The sequence below is a fragment of the Uloborus diversus genome, chromosome 1 (genome assembly GCF_026930045.1).
Source record: "Uloborus diversus isolate 005 chromosome 1, Udiv.v.3.1, whole genome shotgun sequence".
Lineage (NCBI taxonomy): Eukaryota > Metazoa > Arthropoda > Arachnida > Araneae > Uloboridae > Uloborus > Uloborus diversus.
The window spans coordinates 229341297-229350008 of NC_072731.1; positions in this window are offsets into that span (position 1 = coordinate 229341297).

Here is an 8712-nt window from a genome sequence, read left to right on the forward strand (position 1 = left end):
CGCTTAATTGCCAGAAAATTGTCTAAAAATAAAATTGTTTACTTTGAAGGTACAGTTCAGATAATGTTTCCAATAAAAGTGGAACTTTTGCATTGTTGTAATTTTTAACTGTTTTGTATAAGTTCTATATTGCAAAACTTGAAATAAACCCAAAAATAAAACATATGGTATATTTTACAATTTAAAAATAACAGTTCTAGTTTGATTAGAGTTTAGAGACAAACTACCAATGTTTCATTGATGAAGTTTCATTTAGAATCATCTAAGTTTTTTTTTTTTTTTTTTTTTCAAATGATTTTTATTCACTACTATCCATATTTTATGATATTAAGTAGTACTAGATTGGAAAATGTACTAACCATAGTTAAAACGTTATATTCAGTCGCTTGTGCTATTTATTCAGTTATTCAAAGTTCTGTACTGTAATTACCTGCAAAAAGCTATGGTAATAAAATTTCATTTGTTTTTAAACATTTTTCCAAACAAGGTAAACATAATGTCTCGATTTGAAAAAAAGTTTTAATTCCTGTTGTACTGACGTGCTATTAAACGTTTACGTAAGAAATAAAATTTCTGACATCATTTCTGGAAATATAGTACCCAAAATATGTGCATAAAGGGAAAAAGCGTCATTGTAAACATGAAACAACTTTTCTAAAGTACCTTTTTTATGCCCATCTGTAACATCTTGGCGGAAACTTAAAATGATTAATTTACTTACTTTCAAAATGTAGCTTTCGCATTTTACATTCTTAGAATCGGATCAGTAAATGGGAAAGATAATGCATTAAATGCGCGAGTAGAAACCTTAAAAATTATTTTTTGAAATTGTAGCATGCGAAATATGAACAGAAAAAATTTCCAAGAAATAGCAGTAATCAAAAATTATTTTAAAAGTTTTCTTGATAAGAAACATATATGAAAAGTTATAATTAATACGATGAATTACGAGAAGAATATTTGCCATAAAACCTTCCAAAATGCCGAGCGTAAAACACGAAAACACTTAAATATCGGAGTGGTATGCGCTTAGCTTCCATATCCCACTATAAACAATTCCAAAACTCCGGAGTTTCCGAGAAACAGGAGCCTCATAGGCGGTATTAATGCAGCAACGCCATCTATTTTCAAACCACGAAACTAAAATATCGATTGGACTAGAAGAATACTCATCAAGATAGAAAAAATAATAAATGCATGATTTTGCTTTAACTTTCTTTCTGGTAAGATGAGTTGAAAGTAAAAATATCCGCTAGGAATCTTCTTGAAGAACAGGCATAATACGGAACCTTGATTCTAAAACTAGTATTTTGTCAAGGAAAAAAATATATAATTAAACTTATTTTTAATAGTAATGTAAAGAGTGGATCATTCAACAGTTCAAATTAAATATCAGAAAAGAATTGGACTCACTTTGCTTGTCGACAGTACAGTTCAAAGTAGCTAACAAAGCACGGAAGTTATACTGTTGTCCGTTTCCACGAGAAGGCACTTGACTCCGCCTTCGTTCACGTGATATCCGATGATTCTATTTCGCTGCTTTCGGCAGAAAGCTTATTCGGATCACAGCATTTTGTCGTAAAAGCAACAGTTTTTAAAATGTAGCAATAACGAAAGTAAAAACAGACAAGCGAAACGAGTGATGTAAAAGACACTGACTTTTTTTGCACATTCAAATGCGCGCCAAAGTTAAGGCTGTCTGGTTGTCTCAATTACAAATACAGGGATATGTTTACCGATCACCCCCGCGTAAAATTGAACTCTGCGTTCGAGAAAGTGGGGCGAAGTGCCTTCTCGGGGAAAACGGAAAATACTTAGTCTTCTTAAAATACAGGGTATCTGAAAAGTTCTTGAAACATTTTTAAAATTCATAGAAAAGCAACAAATTATCGTATGAGTACGCAGTTTGCGCCATAATACTTCACAGATTTACATTTTTCATCTGTGTCAAATTGTGCAGCACTAGTAGCTTTGTTCTGAAAAAGCGAAATACCCAAGCAGGCTTAACTGTGTTTTCAGTCCATGCTGGCAAGAGCCCGGGGGATGAACCCAAGTACCGTTTAGATGTGTTTCGAGCAACAAAAGGTGCATACATTACGTTTGTTTTACGTTTTTAGCCTACTTTCCCAGTAAAAGTCAGAGAAAGGGGAAAAAAGCATGAAAGAAGGCTTATAATGCATCTGTAAAATATCGCGAAAATAAAAATTAAAAAAAAGGCAAAAATATAATTTAATGAATATTGAAAAATTAAAAATTAGAAAGTAGGGTACTGAGATGGGGGAAAATGTATGTCGGTCGGTCTGCCTGCCCCCCCCCCACCCCCCATAACTTTTGAGTGATTCGTACCAACCTTTTTTTGCTCGAAAGATCTCCGCGAGGACACATCGTTCCCATAGTTAATTTATTTGATTTGAACAATTTTCTTTCAAATTTGAACAGTTCAGAAAAAAACTTAACGTTAGTGCCTACGGGGAAATTCAAAGCAAATATAAATCCGAACTATGGAGCTATATTAGCTTTAAATTTTTAAACCAACTTTTTGAACAAGAGCATGTATAGACCATATCTTTCTGATTTGAACAATTATCCGTTCAATTTTGAACGATTCAAATCCTTTAACAATAGCGCCTACGCACACACATACAAAACTAAGAAGTCAATATCCTTCAAACTTCTTGAATTCTCTTCCTTTTTATTCAATCAACCAATCGCCAACTTTTGTCAATATCATTAAATCTACAGGACACCATTTCAATTAAAGAATATAAAGCTTTTATTTATTTCTTAAAACTTAAAAATAATAATAATAATAATCAATAAATAAAATTTTGAAAAACAACAACCTTAAAACATGCGCCTACTCACTGTAAATATTTGCAAGAAAAAATTACTTTTCGGATTGTTAATTTCTTAGATAAAGGACTAAATCGGCATTGATGTTGAAACATTTTAAATTTGTCAAAAATAGCCTTAAAATAGTCAAATTTGAGAAACATTTTTCGTACATCAAACTCTCTTGAAATAAGTTTGTAAAAAACAAATCTCTCTTTTATTTAGAGATTCATATCTTTCTTCCAATTTTCGCATATGTGCTTAGGTTTTTATTTTAGAATCACCTCCACCACCTTCTTCAACATTTTTCGAACAAGAATTTTTTTTTTTCAATCGTGCGAAGGGAAGGGGGAAGGGTGATCAGATAGACCAACACACCCATCTCAATACCAAACTTTCATTTTTTTTTATTTTGTAGTATCCATTACTTTAGTTATTTATTTGACAATTATTTCTGTTTAAGAATTTTTTACAACAGACAAGGCATATATTTGTTCATTCTTTAAAATATTTGTGGAAGTAGACTAAAAAGAAGCTAACATCATCGTTTTTGAATTGTGCGAGGTACCCCGTAGCCTTCGAGATAGGAAGGCCATCCAACTAGCAAATGACGTCATCTTCCGTCGATCCACGATGATATTGGGAAATGTGCACTTCCATTAGTATTTTGGTTTAATTAAATGATTTGGGATTGCTTATTGTTCTCACTTGACTGTTTTAATGTGCTATCATCTTATTTTCTCGTCAGCACCCTCTGCCGCATCACCGTCGACCGGTTCCTCACGATGCTGCTCCTCTAGCGAAGATCGCCTCCAGGTTGCATCCATATGCTACACACACACACGCATACACAAATACATACACCTACACACACATGCACAAACATATACACACACACAAACACATACACACACTCAAACACATACATACATACACACACGCATACATACAGACACCTACACATACACACACACCTACACACAACTACCCACACACTCATCACCACACTCATGCCTGCACCAGACACAAAAAACACATATGCCTACACACACATACACATTCTCCACCACACACAAACACTCATACACACAACTACCCACACACTCATACCTGCACACAGACACAAATACACACGCACACACAAACACAACTACACACACACACCCCACACACACACACACACACACTCGTGATTACGAAAAACATAATTTGAATTCAAGAGGTCAAAATTTAAATTAATTTTTTATTATTGTCTTCTATTGTTTTAGCAGCATTAAAAGTTCTACTTTTTCATTTGAAAACATGAATAGGAGCCGTTAATCATACATTAAAAAATAGACTGAGCTTTTTTCATAGTATTTTCCATGAAAATATTTAGATCTTAAAAAGTATTCAAATAAGTAATCACTTTTTTATTTTACAATTACGTTAAAACGAAGTGATAAATGGGGAAAACTTTATTTTTCATTTGAAAACCTTTTTAAAACTAATCACATTTTAAGCTACTCGTATATTGTATTGATACATTAAGTCTTAAAAGTATTCAAATAAATAAATGTGGAGAGAATTTTTATAAGAAGCCTGTAGATGTTTACATTGATTTTCAAAAAGCTTTCGATAAAGTACCGCATGTTGATCTACTTAGCAAATTAGCTGATATAGGAATAGGAGGGAAAACTTTCATTTGAGTAAAAAACTGGCTGACCGGAAGGAAACAAAGGGTAGTTGTAAGGGGAAATTATTCTAATTGGAGTGAGGTTTTAAGCGGGGTTCCTCAAGGATCAGTGTTAGGGCCTGTTTTGTTCATTGTTTTTATGAACGATATTTACAAAAATATTTCTGGGAACAGGAATTGTTTTGCCGATGATGTCAAAGTTATGGGGACTGTAGAAAATGAAGAACAAGCAAAACAGCTGCAAGAGGATCTAGATCATATTACGGAGTGGGCTGATAAATGGGGTATGGCTGTTAATGTTGGGAAATGTCAAGTGCTACATTTATGGCATGGAAACAAGTGTACCAGTTATTATTTGCAAGGTTCAGTCATTAGTCAGGCAGACAAAGTTACTGATCTGGGGGTCTTAATAAGTCAGGATTTAAAGTTTAGCCAACAGCGCAGCATTGCTAGTAACAAGGCCAATAAGATGCTTGGGTTTATCAATAGATCTATTTCAAACAAATCTAAAGAAGTTCTTCTGCCCTTACAGTGGCTCCCAAAAGTGTTCGTACACTTTGAAATTTTTTAGTAAAACCAAAATAACTCGAAACTGAATTCGAATATGAAGTCCAATATTTTTTCACATCATTTCTATGTCATTCTAAATACAACACATTGGTTTTTTCAAAATATTGACGGATCTTCTTTTTGAAATGGGTCAGAAAACGAAGAGACAGAGAAATAACACGCCACAAAAGTCATCGTACACTCAAATATTTTCGTATAAATTGATGATTAAAATTATCATATGCCGTTTTATTAATATTTTCGCATTGTGTTGACCCTTACAAGTCATTTGGCTTTAATTTTTTGTTTATTTATTCCTTAATATTGTGCTTATTACACTAAAATGGCTAGTATTCGTAAAAATCCGCAAACACCGTTCAAAATTTGAATTTTTTTCCCACAGTAGTGGTAAATTGGTTTGAAATGTCTCTAAATTAGTTAATTTATTTGTTTGTATTGTAAAGTGCTTGATAAAATCTTTAAAAAAAGGAATCGGACCGAAAACAAGGTAAGAAAAGTTCAACCGGCAAAGTTGACAAAACGTGATAGGAGATTTAAAGTTAAAAAATTTATGAAAAATACACATTTGATTGCTGTAAAAGTTTCTGCAGAGTTAAATGAAACATTTTATATTTAATTTTCACCTAAAATTGTTCGCCAAGTTATGTGATTAGCTGGATTAAATGGGATCTCTTCCCGCCGAAATTTTCTTGGTCGTGCGAAAAACAGAAAGCTTACGCTTTTCGTCTCAAAATCAATGATAAATAAGCTAAAAACTTTTTAGAAACACGTCTAACTTACAGATACAAATTAATTCAACATTTTTGGTTAATTGTTGCATAACTGTTAGTAGAAAAAAAAATTAGAAACTTAATCTTAAGAACTTATTTGGATCAGTTAATCAGGACGGTGGAGGTGTTCTAGTATGAGGGTGCATATCAGCATCAGGACTTGATAGTTTGTAATTTTTTGATGAAATAATGAATCATGCTGTTCCTTTAAATATTTTAAAAACCAATTTTGAACTCTGAGCCAAAAATTTAGCAATTGGAAACAACTTTCTTTTTTATCAAGATAACGATAAGAAGCACACGGTTTTCAACGTTTGCGTCTAGTGCTTCGAAAATTGTCCTAAAGTTTAGAAAATACCCCCTCAATCTCTAGATTTTAACTTATTGTAATATATTTAGAGATATCTGGAGGCTAGATTACGAAAATAGGGCTTTAAAACGAAAATAGAGCTAGAAACAGTAAGATTCGAAGTGTGGTTGAACACTTACTCAGAAATTACGCAAAAAAAAATAATGAAATCTATTCCCAGACGTTTAAAAGGTATTATGAATACTGCATGATATTCTAGTAATTAATAACTTAATCAAAAGTTAGATTATTCAATAATCTATAGACATTTTATAAAGTGTACAAAGACTTTTGTGAGATAAAATTTCCGGCACTTTTTGGTTTTTGATTTTTTAAAAATTAAGTTTTAATATTTTTTAAAAACTTTTCATATAGTTTTGTTAAAAAATGATTATAGATCTTATAATTAAATACCTATTCCGAAATATTAATTCTAACCAATGGATTGGGGACTATTTCGTTGAAAGTCATAGGTGTACGAAGACTTTTGGGAGCTACTGTATATAGAAGTTTGGTAAGACCTTATTTGGAGTATGCTGTTCAGTTTTGGTCTCCTTATCTTAAGAAAGACATTAATGTATTGGAAAGGGTTCAAAGGCGAGCTACAAGGCTAATAAATGGACTTTCACTTAGACTATGATTCCAGGCTTAGAAGGCTAAAAATGTACAGTCTTGAGCAAAGAAGAGACCGAGGGGACATGATTCAGTTGTTTAAATTTATTAAAATGAAAGATGTTATGGGGCTGAAGTTTAGCACTGAAAACAGGACAAGGGGTCATTGTTTTAAGCTATTTAAATCTCAGGCTAACATGGATGTTAGGAAAAATTATTATTTTAGCAGGGTAGTGGAACCTTGGAACAGTTTACCGGAAGAGGTGGTAATGAGCAAGGGAGTAGATAGTTTTAAGAGGGCCATTGATCTTCACTGGGGATTGTAAATTGACTAGGACCAGTCTAGTTGGGCCCAAAGCCTGTTGTTGGTCGTCACTTTTGTATTGTTTGTAAACATAAAGTACATAAAATATAGGAAAACGTCAATTCAAATCCAAAAACATAAAATATGGGAAAACGTAAAATACGAGAAATGTATAAAAAGCAAAAATCAGGTAAGGTAACCAAAATAAAGGTTGCTACGATGACGCTTATAAAATGTAAAAATGCGATATTTTACGAAAAGAACATTATTATACACACCAGTTTAGATCATTTTATCACATTAAGTAACGAATTCGGGCGTTTACGTTGAAAATAGTCAGTAATAATGAGTCACTGAATCCAAAGTAAATACATCATCTTCCAGTATTGGTACACTTTGCAAAGTTTTTTCCTAGTCTTTATGATAAAGAAAATAGTTTTTCACTCAAGCTCTTAAATGCAGCATTGAAAGAAGAGACAAGTTATGTTTCCTCTTCTTCTTGTTCATCTTCATTGGCGGCCGAAAAGTCCATAAGGTCAGCTACGAATGGAGCAGAAGCGTTTCTGTTTTCATGGATTAACTTTCAACAGATTGGATTATGTTTAAAAATGCACAGAGGGAAACATTTTTCTGAATTTTAAAACATTTTTTCTCTCTTTTTTTTTTTAAACTGCCAAGGGAAAACGTAACATGCGGGAAATTTATAAATAAAAAACTTTCCATCCGGGATAAATTAATATTATTAGTTTACGGAAAAACTGGGACCTGATGATAAAAAACGTAAAATGTGGGGAAAACGTAGATTCGAAGGACGTAAAATCGGGGTTTCGCAGTGAATACGATCAGCAAGTATGAAAATAAATATTACCATGCAACAATTTTAAAAATTTTCCAAAGCATTTTTTGAGAATATTCAATGTTATTGAATTTTTTCCGCTTTTTGGTCGTTTTGAACCAATGTGCGTCGTTGGGGCCAATCGATAAAGAAAAGACCCAAGGACTAATTTTCCAACATCAACAAATTGAAGATTGTTTGGGAATCTCGCAAAAATATCACCAAACTGTCACAAAATTTCGAGATTTAATTTTTGTCTCCAATTTGAAATGCATCGCTAAGTTGGCGACAAAACTTAGCGATATGTCGCCACTTTGACATAATTTCTGACTGCATTGAATTTTACACCGATTGTATCCCCTCAACCCCATTCAAAAAAAAAGCAGATTTATACCTTATTTGAAACATTCGAATGCAACCAAAAGTGAAGGGGAGGTGCACAACTATAGTTGGGTCAAACCTAACCTAGCAGCGTCGTAATGCTGTGATTAAAATCTGTGTAGCCTTCCAATGCTGCCAGATTAGGTTTGCCCCGACTATCGACACCATATAGACCTTACGAAATGTCAAACTTCTATGGCATGCCGTTTTGGAGTTATGCAAGATACATACGCACATGCATACATACATACATACAACACATGCCAACATCAAGAACAAAACTCATGATATTTAACGCTGGGATCCGCAAAAAGGAAATTCCGGCTATAGATACATTTGTAGGCACATATGCAAATGCAGATGGGTCATAAAAACGATATACCA